The 20,334-nt window shown below is 48.5% G+C and overlaps 1 protein-coding gene across 3 annotated transcripts in view; it reads right to left on the reverse strand.

The window, feature by feature from the left end:
• insrb (insulin receptor b) overlaps positions 1-20,334 on the reverse strand; it is a 191,678-nt gene that overhangs the window by 54,849 nt on the left and 116,495 nt on the right. The gene's annotated exons all lie outside the window — the stretch shown is intronic.

Consider the following 20,334-nt stretch of genomic DNA (forward strand, 5'->3'; position numbering starts at 1 on the left):
AGGGGTGGAACCAGCCATGAAGAAGCATTTTTTCATCTACTATATAAGAACTCTGCATTGTCTGTAAGGTTTCACTCTCGGCAACACACTCAAGAGTGTAGAGTGGACAGTTTCATTATTGCAATAACTAAATCTAAATTTATATTAAATAAAAGATGATTGTTTTGAAGAAATTACAATGGTGTCTCACTTGATTAGAATATTCCACGACACTGAGCATCCAATTTTCCAGAATGAATATTCATGAACACTCCCATTTTTAGTAGTGTTTGCTCTGTGCACAATTTGAGAAGTTGAGACATAAAAAGGGTTGAAAAGTGAACTTCTTATCTATTACAGTAAAATAATGTCCTAATGTGTGTTTGGTTTCCATATGAACCATTCTGACCCAACCTCAAATAACGAGTTGAAACCGCTTGTCAGATAGGAGGAAGTGATATCTCATCTTTGTTGTTGTGAGTAGCAGGGGGAGGCGGCGTGGTGTGTGGCATGGCGAGGGGAGGGGCATGGCGTGTGGTGTGGAGTGTGGCGTGGGGGGGCATGGCGTGTGGGAGGGAGGGGCATGGCGTGTGGCGTGGAGTGTGGCGTGGGGGGGAGGGGCATGGCGTGTGGTGTGGAGTGTGGCGTGGGGGGGAGGGGCATGGCGTGTGGGAGGGAGGGGCATGGCGTGGAGTGTGGCGTGGGGGGGAGGGGCATGGCGTGTGGTGTGGAGTGTGGCGTGGGGGGGGCATGGCGTGTGGGAGGGAGGGAGGGGCATGGCGTGTGGGGCGTGGCGTATGGTGGGGGGGAGGGGCATGGCGTGTGGTGGGGGGGAGGGGTGTGGTGTGTTTGTATAAATGGGAAGGTGCACAGTCACAGCAGGAGCAAAGGAGAAGAGACCAAAAAGACAAACGGACATAAACACTAATAAAAAATGTAGATAAAAACTTTGTGATACAGATCGCACTAAAACATACATGGAAAATCGCACTAAAACATACATTTCAATTAATCAAATGAATTTGATATATTGCCCAGCCCTGATACTGACAACATGGAGGAGAGGCAAATAGCAGAGAACCTAAAAACTGCATTAACTAGCAGCAGTAAGGTGAGTGCTGTCTGGTAGCCAGGACTGCAGTAGATTGAACTGCACTGCCCCCCACTACCATAACAACATTACTTGAGGCTCAGGTCTGGCCCAGTCTGTCCCCTATTACCACAACATTACTTGAGGCTCAGGTCTGGCCCAGTCTGTCCCCTATTACCACAACATTACTTGAGGCTCAGGTCTGGCCCAGTCTGTCCCCCACCATTACCACAACATTACTTGAGGCTCAGGTCTGGCCCAGTCTGTCCCCCACCACCACAACATTACATGAGGCTCAGGTCTGGCCCAGTCTGTCCCCCACCACCACAACATTACTTGAGGCTCAGGTCTGGCCCAGTCTGTCCCCCACCATTACCACAACATTACTTGAGGCTCAGGTCTGGCCCAGTCTGTCCCCCACCACCACCACAACAATAACATTGCCTGCACACCTTCAGGTTACCCATGTCTTCAAACAGAAAGTCTGGTTAAAAATGTAGCAATGGCGTACCTGTAGACTTCTAGTCATCGCGCTAATGCTAGTAAGCATTGGGTCGCGAAACTACTGCCAACTTCCTTCACACCTGCACGTAGAGACATAAAAATGGTATCCACAAGTTCATCTGACTCTGGGCGATGTAGAACAACGCCAGAATCTCACAGTATCCCTTCAACTCTAGTGATACAATATGTCAGGGAAAGCATACCTCTATACTAAACTATGGTTAAATCATCGTAAAAGTGAAACTGTATAAGTCAAGTCCAGGTCACTTTTTCAACCAGTTCTCTCGTGACCAGTGTTAAGGGTAGGCTTGGGCCGTATCCAGATCTTCCTTCTCTCATCCTGACATAACACCAACAAAAAAATAACGCATTGGCCATCTATTACCAGAATGATAACAACATTAGCGAATTCTGTAATAGTGAAATGTGAAGGAAGAGCAGCATATGACGGAGCAGAGGGGAGAAGAACAGAAGAGGAGGGGGGAAGAAACTACTAGGAAGCACATGAAAGAAATGGCAGCTGTACAGATAACTCACCAAGAGCTCTGACTTCTCAAACACAGCAGAAAGATGTTATAAGATGGCAAACATTTAGCAGTGAATTACATACAAGTGGAACATCATCACCTCATATGAGCCGCACAACAAAAGACTCGCTTCTAGATATAGAACACTATGGGACTCACCAGCTCCCGCCGTTTCCCGCTGTGCTACTTACAAATCAACACGTGACTGGCTCAACTGTTCTGGGGAAGTACGGTATGCTTGATCATGTAAAATAATGTGACAGGTGAAATACTAATGTATTGCACAAGTTGACCGCAGGTATTTACTTAACTACAAATATTCAAATGTATTGATGAACTTCAAATAAATAGTTAACGGTATTAAAACCACATCCTGTGGCTTTAACCAAATGCACGGCCAGGCACGACTCCAACACCATCATTACATTTGGCGATGACACAACAGCCTGATCACCGACAACAACGAGACAGCCTATAGGAAGGAGGTCAGAGACCTGGCCGTGTGGTGCCAGGACAACAACCTCTCCCTCAACGTGATCAAGACAAAGGAGATGATTGTGGACTACAGGAAAAAGAGGACTGAGCACGCTCCCATTCTAAATCGATGGGGCTGCAGTGGAGCAGGTTGAGAGCTTCAAGTTCCTTGGTGTCCACATCACAAACAAACTAACATGGTCCAAGCACACCAAGACAGTCGTGAGAGGGCACTACAATGCCTATTCCCCCTCAGGAGACTGAAAAGATTTGGCATGGGTCCTCAGATCCTCAAAAAGTTCTACAACTGCACCATCGAGAGCATCCTGACTGGTTGCATCACTGCCTGGTATGGCAACTGCTCGGCCTCCGACCGCAAGGCACTACAGAGGGTAGTGCGAACGGTCCAGTACATCACTGGGGCCAAGCATCCTGCCATCCAGGACCTCTATACCAGGCGGTGTCAGAGGAAGGCCCTAAAAATTGTCAAAGACTCCAACCACCATAGATTGTTCTCTCTGCTACTGCACGGCCACCGGTACCGGAGTGCCAAGTCTAGTCCAAGAGGCTTCTAAACAGCTTCTACCCCCAAGGCATAAGACTCCTGAACATCTAGTCAAATGTCTACCCAGACTATGCATTTCACTGTAAGGTCTACCTACACCTGTTGTATTCCATGCATGTGACTAATAAAATTTGATTTGAAAAATGTGTCTTTTACCAAATACCCCGGTATATATTGTATATATGGCCTAAGCCTAGTTGGAGGTAACACATCAAAAGTAACATGTTACATTAATATATTACTTTTACAAGTCACAGAATAACATAACGAGTTTGTGTTTTCTAATATTAGTTAGGGCAAGCGTACCTATTAAGCACATGTACCCATTTTAAGCCCACTTCCAGCTTTGGATTCAAAGAAAAAAAATAAACAATTAAAAAAATATCTCCTGCTAGCGTAATACTTCCTGTAACTGCCTAGTTAACCGCTCCCTCCCGCTCCTGTTACTTGTACCACCATGTTTGTGCTCACCCTTCCTTCACATTTATCACTCTCAATCGTAAATGATAAGTCTATTCTTCAAGGTTTTACCTTTGAAACGTCCACGCAGCATCTGCATGACAATAATTTGATCTCAATCAGTTTCCTGAGAATATCCATTTAGATCTTGTTAAATTAGACGACGTAGCCTACAGTGTTGTTTTGAAGTATGAAATTCTATCTCGATAAATCTAACGCATCAAAGAAATATTGTCCATAAACATTCAGGCAGCTTTACGAAAAATAAATATATCTATATTAAAAGCCATTAAATAACGGTAATCAAGTCACAACAAGGCCGACTTCAAACGCCCGACATCAAAAATTCTAATAACCGGCGCATTAACTGACCGCGGTGTGAATGCAAACTATGTCAGATAAATCCTAGACATAATAGGTTAAAGCACTGAAATATCATATTGTGGAATTCCATGCTGAATTCACAGCGTGAGATTACTTTTGTTAAATCTAACGAGTAAAATGTACTAGATAATAAACAATAACACTGCCCGTGACAATACGTGCTGTCGCGGTGTGTAAACTAGACCATTTGTTCTGTAGTGGTGCAATATGGTGTGCTCTGTAGTGGTGCAGTATGGTGTGGTCTGTAGTGGTATGGTGTGTTCTGTAGTGGTGCAGTATGGTGTGTTCTGTAGTGGTGCAGTATGGTGTGTTCTGTAGTGGTGCAGTATGGTGTGTTCTGTAGTGGTGCAGTATGGTGTGTTCTGTAGTGGTGCAGTATGGTGTGTTCTGTAGTGGTGCAGTATGGTGTGTTCTGTAGTGGTGCAGTATGGTGTGTTCTGTAGTGGTGCAGTATGGTGTGTTCTGTAGTGGTGCAGTATGGTGTGTTCTAGTTGTTCTGTAGTGGTGCGGTATGGTGTGTTCTGTAGTGGTGCAGTATGGTGTGCTCTGTAGTGGTGCAGTATGGTGTGCTCTGTAGTGGTGCAGTATGGTGTATTCTGTAGTGGTGCAGTATGGTGTGGTCTGTAGTGGTGCAGTATGGTGTGGTCTGTAGTGGTGCAGTATGGTGTGTTCTGTTGTGGTGCAGTATGGTGTGTTCTGTAGTGGTGCAGTATGATGTGTTCTGTAGTGGTGCAGTATGGTGTGGTCTGTAGTGGTGCAGTATGGTGTGGTCTGTAGTGGTGCAGTATGGTGTGGTCTGTAGTGGTGCAGTATGGTGTGTTCTGTAGTGGTGCAGTATGGTGTGTTCTGTAGTGGTGCAGTATGGTGTGTTCTGTAGTGGTGCAGTATGGTGTGTTCTGTAGTGGTGCAGTATGGTGTGCTCTGTAGTGGTGCAGTATGGTGTGCTCTGTAGTGGTGCAGTATGGTGTGCTCTGTAGTGGTGCAGTATGGTGTGCTCTGTAGTGGTGCAGTATGGTGTGCTCTGTAGTGGTGCAGTATGGTGTGCTCTGTAGTGGTGCAGTATGGTGTGCTCTGTAGTGGTGCAGTATGGTGTGCTCTGTAGTGGTGCAGTATGGTGTGTTCTGTAGTGGTGCAGTATGGTGTGTTCTGTAGTGGTGCAGTATGGTGTGTTCTGTAGTGGTGCAGTATGGTGTGTTCTGTAGTGGTGCAGTATGGTGTGTTCTGTAGTGGTGCAGTATGGTGTGTTCTGTAGTGGTGCAGTATGGTGTGTTCTGTAGTGGTGCAGTATGGTGTGCTCTGTTGTGGTGCAGTATGGTGTGCTCTGTTGTGGTGCAGTATGGTGTGCTCTGTAGTGGTGCAGTATGGTGTGCTCTGTAGTGGTGCAGTATGGTGTGTTCTGTAGTGGTGCAGTATGGTGTGTTCTGTAGTGGTGCAGTATGGTGTGTTCTGTAGTGGTGCAGTATGGTGTGTTCTGTAGTGGTGCAGTATGGTGTGTTCTATAGTGGTGCAGTATGGTGTTGTCTGTAGTGGTGCAGTATGGTGTGTTCTGTAGTGGTGCAGTATGGTGTGTTCTGTAGTGGTGCAGTATGGTGTGTTCTGTAGTGGTGCAGTATGGTGTGTTCTGTAGTGGTGCAGTATGGTGTGTTCTGTAGTGGTGCAGTATGGTGTGTTCTGTAGTGGTGCAGTATGGTGTTGTCTGTAGTGGTGCAGTATGGTGTGTTCTGTAGTGGTGCAGTATGGTGTGTTCTGTAGTGGTGCAGTATGGTGTGTTCTGTAGTGGTGCAGTATGGTGTGTTCTGTAGTGGTGCAGTATGGTGTGTTCTGTAGTGGTGCAGTATGGTGTGTTCTGTAGTGGTGCAGTATGGTGTGTTCTGTAGTGGTGCAGTATGGTGTGTTCTGTAGTGGTGCAGTATGGTGTGTTCTGTAGTGGTGCAGTATGGTGTGTTCTAGTTGTTCTGTAGTGGTGCAGTATGGTGTGTTCTGTAGTGGTGCCGTATGGTGTGTTCTGTAGTGGTGCCGTATGGTGTGTTCTGTAGTGGTGCAGTATGGTGTGTTCTGTAGTGGTGCAGTATGGTGTGTTCTGTAGTGGTGCAGTATGGTGTGTTCTGTAGTGGTGCAGTATGGTGTGTTCTGTAGTGGTGCGGTATGGTGTGTTCTGTAGTGGTGCGGTACGGTGTGGTCTGTAGTGGTGCAGTATGGTGTGTTCTGTAGTGGTATGGTGTGGTCTGTAGTGGTGCAGTATGGTGTGTTCTGTAGTGGTGCAGTATGGTGTGTTCTGTAGTGGTGCAGTATGGTGTGTTCTGTAGTGGTGCAGTATGGTGTGTTCTGTAGTGGTGCAGTATGGTGTGTTCTGTAGTGGTGCAGTATGGTGTGTTCTAGTTGTTCTGTAGTGGTGCAGTATGGTGTGTTCTGTAGTGGTGCGGTATGGTGTGTTCTGTAGTGGTGCAGTACGGTGTGGTCTGTAGTGGTGCAGTATGGTGTGTTCTGTAGTGGTATGGTGTGGTCTGTAGTGGTGCAGTACGGTGTGGTCTGTAGTGGTGCAGTATGGTGTGTTCTGTAGTGGTATGGTGTGGTCTGTAGTGGTGCAGTATGGTGTGTTCTGTAGTGGTGCAGTATGGTGTGTTCTGTAGTGGTGCAGTATGGTGTGTTCTGTAGTGGTGCAGTATGGTGTGTTCTGTAGTGGTGCAGTATGGTGTGCTCCAGTGTGAGGCCATCTGGGGCTGCTGCTAGTGAGGACACACTGAGACTGACCACAGGCTGGGAGTCTTCATCGTTCTCCTCGGGACCCGCCCATCCTCCCTCACTCACACTCCCTCACACTCCCACACACACACACACACACACACCACACACCACACACCACACACACACACACACACACACACACACACACACACACACACACACACACACACACACACACACACACACACACACACAGGACAGTTCTGAAATACCCGCCCTGTACTCACCCCAGCGGAAAACGTTCCAGGAGTGCTTCTCATTTCATACATGGCTGCAAAGGACCAACAAAAAAGTCCTGAAACGCTCCTTTTGTTTTTTGGGGAAGGGTTATGATGTTGCCACTAAACTATTTAACAGTTGACAGGAGGAAAACTCTTGGGAGAGGAGAAGAGGAATTGAAAAGCATGGTTAAGAATGTATTAGTGGGTGCCAGTGTGCCAGACAGACAGTCAGACAGCTAGACAGCCAGTCGGGGACAGAGACAGGCAGACAGAAAGACAAACAGCGAGCCTTCGAGGGATGACACCACGGTGAGGACATCACACACACTGTTACTGCCAACAGAAGAACAGGAAGGATCCCTCTCAGCAAGCAGGCTGGGGGAGAGAGGGGAGGGGCTGGGGGAGAGAGGGAGGGGCTGGGGGAGAGAGGGAGGGGCTGGGGGAGAGAGGGAGGGTGCTGGGGGAGAGAGGGGAGGGTGCTGGGGGAGGGGGGCTGGGGGAGAGGGAGGGTGCTGGGAGAGAGAGGGGAGGGTGCTGGGGGAGGGGGGCTGGGGGAGAGAGGGAGGGGCTGGGGGAGAGAGGGGAGGGTGCTGGGGGAGGGGGGCTGGGGGAGAGAGGGAGGGGCTGGGGGAGAGTGCTGGGGGAGGGGGGCTGGGGAGAGAGGGAGGGTGCTGGGAGAGAGAGGGAGGGTGCTGGGAGAGGGGGGCTGGGGGAGAGAGGGAGGGTGCTGGGAGAGGGGGGCTGGGGGAGAGAGGGAGGGTGCTGGGAGAGAGAGGGAGGGGCTGGGGGAGAGAGGGAGGGGCTGGGGGAGAGAGGGAGGGGCTGGGGGAGAAAGGGGAGGGTGCTGGGGGAGGGGGGCTGGGGGAGAGAGGGAGGGTGCTGGGAGAGAGAGGGAGGGTGCTGGGAGAGGGGGGCTGGGGGAGAGAGGGAGGGTGCTGGGAGAGGGAGGGGCTGGGGGAGAGAGGGAGGGGCTGGGGGAGAGAGGGAGGGGCTGGGGGAGAGAGGGAGGGGCTGGGGGAGAGAGGGGAAGGTGCTGGGGAAGAGAGAGGGAGGGGCTGGGGGAGAGAGGGAGGGGCTGGGGGAGAGAGGGAGGGGCTGGGGGAGAGAGGGAGGGGCTGGGGGAGGGGGGCTGGGCGAGAGAGGGAGGGGCTGGGGGAGGGGGGCTGGGGGAGAGAGGGAGGGTGCTGGGAGAGGGGGGCTGGGAGAGGGGGGCTGGGGGAGGGGGGCTGGGGGAGAGAGGGAGGGGCTGGGGGAGAGAGGGAGGGGCTGGGGGAGAGAGGGAGGGGCTGGGAGAGGGGGGCTGGGGGAGAGAGGGAGGGTGCTGGGAGAGGGGGGCTGGGGGAGAGAGGGAGGGTGCTGGGGGAGGGGGGCTGGGGGAGAGAGTGGGGTACTGGAGGAGAGAGGGGAGGGGCTGAAGGAGAGAGGGAGGGGTGTAACTGACAGTTAGACTTACAGGTTATGTCGTTGTTTTGTGTTTGAATTGTTTACGTGTCCGCTGTGCGGGGAAATGATAAGACAAGCGGAACTACGTAGCTAATAACTGTTGTAACGGGGATTCTTATTGTAGCAACACACTTTTGGAGGGAAGGCAATCCCCGCGCTGTGTTAGCTAAGTTTTCATGTCATCGGGTGTAGTTCATAAAGTTTGAAGCGTATATGTTAGGATGGTAACGTTATAATAATTAAGGATGAAGCGTGAATTCATGCCAGGAATAATAAGTGTGAAGTTTGATTTCCTCCCTTCTGTAATAAGCAGCCAATGAGGTATTTTTCCTTTATTCATGTGTTTAATCTAATACTGTTATAGCGCCGGCTAAACTGTTTATGTATGTAAGCACTTCAGAGTTATACCAAGCTAATAAGTCACTCGTAAGATAAGGTTGTAAGAGTGTGCTTAACTGTATTTTTCATTTACTTTATAGTTCTCACGGAAGGTGATAATTCTGACTAAATCTACAGAATAAAGCCGCCAGTTAAAATCAAGGAACGGTTGTGCTCGTGGTTACTGGAGGGAGCTACAAGGGGCTGGAGGAGAGAGGGAGGGGCTGGAGAAGAGAGGGAGGGGCTGGAGGAGAGAGGGATGGGCAGGTGAAGAGAGAGGAAGGGGCTGAAGGAGGGATAGTGTGGGCTCTAAGAGGGGTGGAGAGGTGAAGGGAGGGAGGGGGGAGGGACGGAGGGAGGGAGGGAGGGAGAGTGTGGATTCAGAGAGGTGGGGAGGTGAAGGGAGAGAGGGATGGGTGAAGGGAGGGGAGGGAGGGAGAGTGTGGATTCAGAGAGGTGGGGAGGTGAAGGGAGAGAGGGATGGGTCTCTGACATCAGAGCCTTTTTCTGTTTCCCTTCACACTGAGCAGTGAACACTCTCACACAAACAGAAAAATGCATCAACATACTTTCACTCCCCGCTCTTCCCTCTTTGTGCAGTGCAGTGTGTACATGCTGTGACCACGCCGCGCTGTGTCAGTCTGACTCCCGATCCCCCAGGAGGAATCCATTCCGTAGTACAGCTCCCACACCAGATCCGCCCTCACCCTTAACCAATGTGTTTGCTGGCTGTGGAAAGCAGCCATTCAATGGCCTCTTCCATGTCAGGGAGGAGAGCTGTCCGGGGTTAACCCTTCCATGTCAGGGAGCAGAGCTGCTCGGGGTTAACCCTTCCATGTCAGGGAGCAGAGCTGCTCGGGGTTAACCCTTCCATGTCAGGGAGGAGAGCTGCTCGGGGTTAACCCTTCCATGTCAGGGAGGAGAGCTGTCCGGGGTTAACCCTTCCATGTCAGGGAGGAGAGCTGTCCGGGGTTAACCCTTCCATGTCAGGGAGGAGAGCTGCTCGGGGTTAACCCTTCCATGTCAGGGAGGAGAGCTGTCCGGGGTTAACCCTTCCATGTCAGGGAGGAGAGCTGTCCGGGGTTAACCCTTCCATGTCAGGGAGGAGAGCTGTCCGGGGTTAACCCTTCCATGTCAGGGAGGAGAGCTGCTCGGGGTTAACCCTTCCATGTCAGGGAGGAGAGCTGCTCGGGGTTAACCCTTCCATGTCAGGGAGGAGAGCTGCTCGGGGTTAACCCTTCCATGTCAGGGAGGAGAGCTGCTCGGGGTTAACCCTTCCATGTCAGGGAGGAGAGCTGCTCGGGGTTAACCCTTCCATGTCAGGGAGCAGAGCTGCTCGGGGTTAACCCTTCCATGTCAGGGAGGAGAGCTGTCTGAGGTTAACCCTTCCATGTCAGGGAGGAGAGCTGCTCGGGGTTAACCCTTCCATGTCAGGGAGGAGAGCTGCTCGGGGTTAACCCTTCCATGTCAGGGAGGAGAGCTGTCCGGGGTTAACCCTTCCATGTCAGGGAGGAGAGCTGTCCGGGGTTAACCCTTCCATGTCAGGGAGAAGAGCTGCTCGGGGTTAACCCTTCCATGGAAAGCAAACAGAAAGCAACCGAGGCAAACTAGGAGAATACGAGGCCATTTCTCTCTGCTGAGGGGAGCTCCTCCCTCCTCTCTCTATCCTTTCTCTCCCTCCCTCTCAGCCCTTTTTGCCCCAGGCCTGCTCAGAGCCTACTACTAGCTAGCACAATGTTTATGCTAACACTGCGCTGCAGCATTCCCATTCTGATCACGCTAACGCTAGGTTACGCTAGCTGTGCCAAACACAGGCCGTTCATTCATCCCCCCCCTCCCCTCCATTCACCCACAGCCCCAGCTCAGCCTGAACCAGTCTCCCTACCTCCGCTCTCCCCCCCATCTCTTTCTCTCTCTCTCGCGCGTTTCCAGGCCACGGCCCCTCCTTCATTCATATGCCTTGTTTTTATTTCAAACCGGATGGAGGAGAAGAGAAAGGATTTTTTGATTTAAAAAAAATATATATATTTAACGAGGCTAGTCAGTTAAGAACAAATTCTTATTTACAATGACGGCCTACCGGGGAACAGTGGGTTAACTGCCTTGTTCAGGGGCAGAAAGACGGATGATTCCAAAGCTTCTACAGGAGATGGAAACCTTATCACTATTCCACTAACACTACACCCACCTTATCACTATTCCACTAACACTACACCCACCTTATCACTATTCCACTAACACTACACCCACCTTATCACTATTCCACTAACACTACACCCACCTTATCACTATTCCACTAACACTACACCCACCTTATCACTATTCCACTAACGCTACACCCACCTTATCACTATTCCACTAACGCTACACCCACCTTATCACTACTCCACTAACACTACACCCACCTTATCACCACTACACCCACCTTATCACTATTCCACTAACACTACACCCACCGTATCACTATTCCACTAACACTACACCCACCGTATCACTATTCCACTAACACTACACCCACCGTATCACTGTTCCACTAACACTACACCCACCGTATCACTATTCCACTAACACTACACCCACCGTATCACTATTCCACTAACACTACACCCACCTTATCACTACTACACTAACACTACACCCACCTTATCACTATTCCACTAACACTACACCCACCGTATCAGTATTCCACTAACACTACACCCACCGTATCACTGTTCCACTAACACTACACCCACCGTATCACTATTCCACTAACACTACACCCACCGTATCACTATTCCACTAACACTACACCCACCTTATCACTATTCCACTAACACTACACCCACCGTATCACTGTTCCACTAACACTACACCCACCGTATCACTATTCCACTAACACTACACCCACCGTATCACTATTCCACTAACACTACACCCACCGTATCACTATTCCACTAACACTACACCCACCGTATCACTATTCCACTAACACTACACCCACCGTATCACTATTCCACTAACACTACACCCACCTTATCACTATTCCACTAACATTAGACCCACCTTATCACTGTTCCGCTAACACTACACCCACCGTATCACTATTCCACTAACAATACACCAACCGTATCACTATTCCACAATCATTACACCCACCCAGGCAGCTCCTCATCTCTCACTAGTGTGTTCTGCTGGATTTTAATGTGTTTTCTTTCCTGATGATCAAAGGTGAGCTGTGTGTTTACGTTTCATGTGTTCAGGGCTGTAAACCCCCCAAAGAGAGAGCCTGGGAAGAGAGGCGGTGGGTCTGAGCCAATAGCAGCGCAGGCACAGGAACATACTTCCTGCTTTTACACATAAACCACCCCTCTAATTGGCAGTGTTGTCTGAGGGCAAAGGGTGGGGAACCATAACAAACAGGCTTACCCCAGAGGCTCTCTCTCAAAGCACACACACACACACACACACACACACACACACACACACACACACGAGCTTACAAGGAAAAGTTTACTAAGAAAACACACAGTTACACACAGGCATGCACTTTCACTATATATTTGCACTGTCTAGGAGTCCTAAGATTCAAAAGCTGAACGATAAATGCTTCTAGTGATCTGATTTAAGACATCATCCCATGGTGGAGGAGGATGGACAGGAGGAGGAGGAGGATGGACAGGAGGAGGAGGATGGAAAGGAGGAGGTAGACTATAGGGGTTAACAAAAACATCAACAGACAAATCCCTGGGAGGCAGAGAGACTGAGCGTGAGCCGTAGTGCCACTAAATCGTCAGACTGAGGACACGCTGCCAGACACACAGATAACGAGCAGAGATTATGAAGGCTACACCAACAGGGAGAGAGAGAGTATGAAACCTTTGTGGACAGGAGAGGGAAGAGGAGAGGAGCTCCCCATCGGGTGAAAACAACAGTTTGAGAAGGAAAGGGGGAAACAGAATGAACGCTGTGGTGATGTTGAGAAGGAAAGGGGGAAACAGAATGAACGCTGTGGTGATGTTGAGAAGGAAAGGGGGAAACAGAATGAACGCTGTGGTGATGTTGAGAAGGAAAGGGGGAAACAGAATGAACGCTGTGGTGATGTTGAGAAGGAAAGGGGGAAACAGAATGAACGCTGTGGTGATGTTGAGAAGGAAAGGGGGAAACAGAATGAACGCTGTGGTGATGTTGAGAAGGAAAGGGGGAAACAGAATGAACGCTGTGGTGATGTTGAGAAGGAAAGGGGGAAACAGAATGAACGCTGTGGTGATGTTGAGAAGGAAAGGGGGAAACAGAATGAACGCTGTGGTGATGTTGAGAAGGAAAGGGGGAAACAGAATGAACGCTGTGGTGATGTTGAGAAGGAAAGGGGGAAACAGAATGAACGCTGTGGTGGTGTCAGAATTGCCCCAGGCCACAGATAGTTGTGTTGGAAAGAGCTGGAACACCCTAGCGTAACACCACCCCACCCAGTCAGGGTGTTAGAGGGATGAGGAAGGGAGCTGTAAACAGAGGGTCAAGGTTAGCTGTATGGCTACTAACCTTACTATCTTGGAACTATTCACACAGTGGTCTCTACTAACCTTACTATCTTTGAACTATTCACACAGTGGTCTCTACTAACCTTACTATCTTGGAACTATTCACACAGTGGTCTCTACTAACCTTACTATCTTGGAACTATTCACACAGTGGTCTCTACTAACCTTACTATCTTGGAACTATTCACACAGTGGTCTCTACTAACCTTACTATCTTTGAACTATTCACACAGTGTTACTAGATGAAGTGATGTGAAAAATAACTGCTCTCTCTGTTCCCATTGTTCAGTCTATTTATATATATTTTTTTTTAAAGGTAAGACATCAACTGTCACCAAGACAACGACATAGAAACGTCGTCCTAGCTGCTGTGTACGCTATGACTCGTTTCCTAACGCTCAGCCATAAAACACTCAAATGTTTGGATAAGAAAGTAGCTGCTTTGTCAAGAGTCTCTCCTGTGTAAATTAAACTCTTCTGGGAGGACGATGGCTTTGGTGTGTATGACGTGGCGACAGAGAAGCGAACACATGGGAATGTTCTAGATGATTTTGTCAACAGCGAGTTCTAAAGTTAGGCCTCTACTATTTTGGCCGTCTTGAATATGTAGAATCATTGTTTAGTTCATTGCACATGCGTGCAAAACAAAATGGCACGATAGCGCCTAACCAATTTGATAAGATCAGGGGCTTGTGTACACGTGCACATGAGGCTGCTGACTGTCAGCAGAGGAACAGCACGTCAGGAGAAGGCATCAGGCCTGTTCAGACAGGCCTCAGTCAGGAGAGGCCCTCACTGCTATGGGCTCCATATGACTGACTCTCTCTCTCTCTCGCTCTGGCCTATAGTAGTGCACTATATGTGGAATAGGGCAGCATTTAGGATTCATTAATAAGATGAATAGAAGAATAGGGCTCCCGAGTGGCGCAGCGATCTCAGTGCAATAGGTATCACTACAGTCCCTGGTTCGAATCCAGGCTCTATCACGTCCGGCCGTGATTGGGAGTCCCGTGTTTGGCCGGGGTAGGCCGTCATTGTAAATAAGAATTTGTTCTTAACTGACTTGCCTAGTTAAATAAATAAAGAACACACGGGATGGTCAGGCCTGATGGTGTAGGAAGGAACCTTGTGCAACTTCCTCCCACCGTAAGGTCACAGTGAGGTCATTGTAACAGTGTTTACAGAGTCATGATGCAGCAGCATGATACTGCTTAGCCTGTATAATACAGTCCAATACCTAGGGCTGGCACAAGCACCATATAACAGTGGGTTCTGGATGAAGACTGTCATGGAAATAAAACAACCATCGTAACTGATAAATAAATAAAATAATTATATAAACAGGCCATCAGCTTTTACTTCCTGCTTTGTTCCTATGGCTACACTCGCAATGGCCGCCAGTTCACCCATTATGCCATCATTGACTTGAATGGGGAGGGCAGTTCACCCATTATGCCATCATTGACTTGAATGGGGACGGCTGTACTATTCATTCCATTGCTGTGGCAGCACGTGCAGTCAGGAGAGGAGAAAATGTGAGTCTTCAACAAAAAAAAAACGAACGGTCATTACGAACAGTCATTTGGCTGCTCAGTTACCGTTTATCCAAAATCCCATGACCGTCACAGCCCTACCCGTACCCTATATAAAACCCCTGCCAACGCTGTTTCAGGACAAACACAGGATAAACTAAGGTAAGGTTCTAAGAAGCACAGGATAAACTAAGTTACGGTTCTAAGAAGAACAGGATAAACTAAGGTACGGTTCTAAGAAGCACAGGATAAACTAAGGTACGGTTCTAGGAAGCACAGGATAAACTAAGGTACGGTTCTAAGAAGCACAGGATAAACTAAGGTACGGTTCTAGGAAGCACAGGATAAACTAAGGTACGGTTCTAAGAAGCACAGGATAAACTAAGGTACGGTTCTAAGAAGCACAGGATAAACTAAGTTACGGTTCTAAGAAGAACAGGATAAACTAAGGTACGGTTCTAAGAAGCACAGGATAAACTAAGGTACGGTTCTAAGAAGCACAGGATAAACTAAGTTACGGTTCTAAGAAGAACAGGATAAACTAAGGTACGGTTCTAAGAAGCACAGGATAAACTAAGGTACGGTTCTAGGAAGCACAGGATAAACTAAGGTACGGTTCTAAGAAGCACAGGATAAACTAAGGTACGGTTCTAGGAAGCACAGGATAAACTAAGGTACGGTTCTAAGAAGCACAGGATAAACTAAGGTACGGTTCTAAGAAGCACAGGATAAACTAAGTTACGGTTCTAAGAAGAACAGGATAAACTAAGGTACGGTTCTAAGAAGCACAGGATAAACTAAGGTACGGTTCTAAGAAGCACAGGATAAACTAAAGTACGGTTCTAAGAAGCACAGGATAAACTAAGGTACGGTTCTAAGAAGCACAGGATAAACTAAAGTACGGTTCTAGGAAGCAGAGCATACACTAAGGTACGGTTCTAGGAAGCACAGGATAAACTAAGGTACGGTTCTAGGAAGCACAGGATAAACTAAGGTACGGTTCTAAGAAGTACAGGATAAACTAAGGTAAGGTTCTAAGAAGCACAGGATAAACTAAGTTACGGTTCTAAGAAGAACAGGATAAACTAAGGTACGGTTCTAAGAAGCACAGGATAAACTAAGGTACGGTTCTAGGAAGCACAGGATAAACTAAGGTACGGTTCTAAGAAGCACAGGATAAACTAAGGTACGGTTCTAGGAAGCACAGGATAAACTAAGGTACGGTTCTAAGAAGCACAGGATAAACTAAGGTACGGTTCTAAGAAGCACAGGATAAACTAAGTTACGGTTCTAAGAAGAACAGGATAAACTAAGGTACGGTTCTAAGAAGCACAGGATAAACTAAGGTACGGTTCTAAGAAGCACAGGATAAACTAAGGTACGGTTCTAAGAAGCACAGGATAAACTAAGGTACGGTTCTAAGAAGCACAGGATAAACTAAGGTACGGTTCTAAGAAGCACAGGATAAACTAAGGTACGGTTCTAAGAAGCACAGGATAAACTAAGGTACGGTTCTAAGAAGCACAGGATAAACTAAGGTACGGTTCTAAGAAGCACAGGATAAACTAAAGTACGGTTCTAAGAAGCACAGGATAAACTAAAGTACGGTTCTAAGAAGCACAGGATAAACTAAGGTACGGTTCTAAGAAGCACAGGATAAACTAAGGTACGGTTCTAAGAAGCACAGGATAAACTAAGGTACGGTTCTAAGAAGCACAGGATAAACTAAGGTACGGTTCTAAGAAGCACAGGATAAACTAAAGTACGGTTCTAAGAAGCACAGGATAAACTAAAGTAAGGTTCTAAGAAGCAGAGCATACACTAAGGTACGGTTCTAGGAAGCACAGGATAAACTAAGGTACGGTTCTAGGAAGCAGAGCATACACTAAGGTACGGTTCTAGGAAGCACAGGATAAACTAAGGTACGGTTCTAAGAAGAACAGGATAAACTCAGGTACGGTTCTAGGAAGCACAGGATAAACTAAGGTACGGTTCTAGGAAGCACAGGATAAACTAAGGTACGGTTCTAGGAAGCACAGGATAAACTAAGGTACGGTTCTAGGAAGCACAGGATAAACTAAGGTACGGTTCTAAGAAGCACAGGATAAACTAAGGTACGGTTCTAAGAAGAACAGGATAAACTCAGGTACGGTTCTAGGAAGCACAGGATAAACTAAGGTACGGTTCTAAGAAGCACAGGATAAACTAAGGTACGGTGCTAGGAAGCACAGGATAAACTAAAGTACGGTTCTAGGAAGCACAGGATAAACGAAGGTACGGTTCTAAGAAGCACAGGATAAACTAAGGTACGGTGCTAGGAAGCACAGGATAAACGAAGGTACGGTTCTAGGAAGCACAGGATAAACTAAGGTACGGTTCTAGGAAGCACAGGATAAACTAAGGTACGGTTCTAAGAAGCACAGGATAAACTAAGGTACGGTGCTAGGAAGCACAGGATAAACTAAGGTACGGTTCTAAGAAGCACAGGATAAACTAAGGTACGGTTCTAAGAAGCACAGGATAAACTAAGGTACGGTTCTAAGAAGCACAGGATAAACTAAGGTACGGTTCTAAGAAGCACAGGATAAACTAAGGTACGGTTCTAGGAAGCACAGGATAAACTAAGGTACGGTTCTAAGAAGCACAGGATAAACTAAGGTACGGTTCTAAGAAGCACCGGATAAACTAAGGTACGGTTCTAAGAAGCACAGGATAAACTAAGGTACGGTGCTAGGAAGCACAGAGGCTTCTTTTAGTCAGATCTCAAAACAGTAAGTTGTTTTGAGGTTCCATTCTCCTTGTATGGAATGAGGATGTAATTTCTAAGGACATCCTAACCGGGTTAGTTAGGTAGAATTGGGTCCAATGTGACTGAACAACAGGGTTGTATAACTGAGCTAAAACCATAAAGGTCACAGAGTCAGAGGGGCTTAAGGCTAAGGGTTCTACGTTATGGGTCTAAAGCGCTAGGCTTGTTGTTCAACAACACCGTGGTAGAACATGTCAACTAGGGGAAACAGACCTGTTCCTAAACTGGCCTACTGCATGGTGGCGGGAAGGAGGGGGCAGAGAGGATATGCTGAGGTTGGCATTTTTTTTTTTTTTTTAAAGTAGACATGTTCGCTCTTCCTCATCAGCTTCCTCATTCTCTTCCTCTTCCTTCCTACCCTCTTCTTAGTCCCATCCCTCTCTCCTGCTCCTCTGAGGGCCCATCAGCAGTTAGACGCCGGCGGGCCTGAAACTGACCCCCATTAAGAGCCGAGAGCGAGGAGATACACAAGGGAACACAGGAGTGCAGAGCCAGAGCCAAAATGTCCTCCTAGCCAGAGCCACAATGTCCTCCTAGCCAGAGCCACAAATGTCCTCCTAGCCAGAGCCACAAATGTCCTCCTAGCCAGAGCCACAAATGTCCTCCTAGCCAGAGCCACAAATGTCCTCCTAGCCAGAGCCACAAATGTCCTCCTAGCCAGAGCCACAAATGTCCTCCTAGCCAGAGCCACAAATGTCCTCCTAGCCAGAGCCACTATGTCCTCCTAGCCAGAGCCACTATGTCCTCCTAGCCAGAGCCACAATGTCCTCCTAGCCAGAGCCACAATGTCCTCCTAGCCAGAGCCACAATGTCCTCCTAGCCAGAGCCACAATGTCCTCCTAGCCAGAGCCACAATGTCCTCCTAGCCAGAGCCACAAATGTCCTCCTAGCCAGAGCCACAAATGTCCTCCTAGCCAGAGCCACTATGTCCTCCTAGCCAGAGCCACAATGTCCTGCTGGTTTCCACAGCACATACCAGCTATCTATCCATCTAGCAGCAATCTGTCTGATGGTTTCCTCTCCTTTAGAACACACCACTACATCTCATTACAGACATTCAAGAGGAACGATCACTAAATACACCTCCTCACCCTCAATAATTGATGCTGCTGCTGCCTCCTCTCCCCCACACCCACCCACAGCGCTGAGTGGACAGAACAGTGACAGTGGGAAGGTGATGGACAGTCAGCCAGGAGCACGGCACAGGGCCGTCAGCCACCACACATCACATCTCATTTATCTACTGAACCACAGACCTGCTCTACCCTGTCCTGCTGAACCACAGACCTGCTCTACCCTGTCCTGTCCTGCTGAACCACAGACCTGCTCTACCCTGTCCTGCTGAACCACAGACCTGCTCTACCCTGTCCTGCTGAACCACAGACCTGCTCTACCCTGTCCTGCTGAACCACAGACCTGCTCTACCCTGTCCTGTCCTGCTGAACCACAGACCTGCTCTACCCTGTCCTGTCCTGCTGAACCACAGACCTGCTCTACCCTGTCCTGCTGAACCACAGACCTGCTCTACCCTGTCCTGCTGAACCACAGACCTGCTCTACCCTGTCCTGCTGAACCACAGACCTGCTCTACCCTGTCCTGCTGAACCACAGACCTGCTCTACCCTGTCCTGCTGAACCACAGACCTGCTCTACCCTGTCCTGCTGAACCACAGACCTGCTCTACCCTGTCCTGCTGAACCACAGACCTGCTCTACCCTGTCCTGTCCTGCTGAACCACAGACCTGCTCTACCCTGTCCTGCTGAACCACAAATCATCTGACCTGTAAGGGACACACACACTGCTGACCTGCTTCATCGTCATCCTCATCATCACACACAGACACACAGAGATGAAGACACAGACAGAGTTGAAGACACACACAGACAGACAGAGTTGAAGACACACACAGACAGACAGAGTTGAAGACACACACAGACAGACAGAGTTGAAGACACACACAGACAGACAGAGTTGAAGACACACACAGACAGACAGAGTTGAAGACACACACAGACAGAGTTGAAGACACACACAGACAGAGTTGAAGACACACACAGACAGAGTTGAAGACACACACAGACAGAGTTGAAGACACAGAAGCATTATGCACAGCCACGCAGACGGAAGCACCACCGCAACACGTTCTATTTAAGCAATAACGCTCGAGGAGGTGTGGTATATAGCCGATATACCACAGCTAAGAGCTGTTTTATGCACGACGCAATGCGGAGTGCCTTGATACATCCCTTTGCCGTGGTATATTGGCCATATATCATAAACCCCCGAGGTGCCTTATTGCTATTATAAACTGGTTACCAACATAATTTGAGCAGTAAAAAGAAGTTGTCATACCCGTGGTATACGGTCTGATATGCCACGGCTGTCAGCCAATCAGCTTTCAGGGCTCGATTGGCTGACAGCCGTGATATACCACAGGTATGACAAAACATGTATTTTTACTGCTCTAATTACGTTGGTAACCAGTTTCTAATAGCAATAAGGCTCCTCGGGGGTTTGTGGTATATGGCCAATATACCACAGCTAAGGGATGTGTACAGGCACGGTGCTTTGGGTCTTATCTAAGAATAGCCCTTAGCCGTGGTATATTGGCCATATACCACACCTCCTCTGGCCTTATTGCTTTAATGAACGGCTGTGAGCGAGTCTTTTGATTGGCTGGGGAACAAGGCGTGTGTGAGCTGGT

Source organism: Salvelinus namaycush, chromosome 10 (assembly GCF_016432855.1).
Source record: "Salvelinus namaycush isolate Seneca chromosome 10, SaNama_1.0, whole genome shotgun sequence".
NCBI classification, from domain to species: Eukaryota; Metazoa; Chordata; class Actinopteri; order Salmoniformes; family Salmonidae; genus Salvelinus; species Salvelinus namaycush.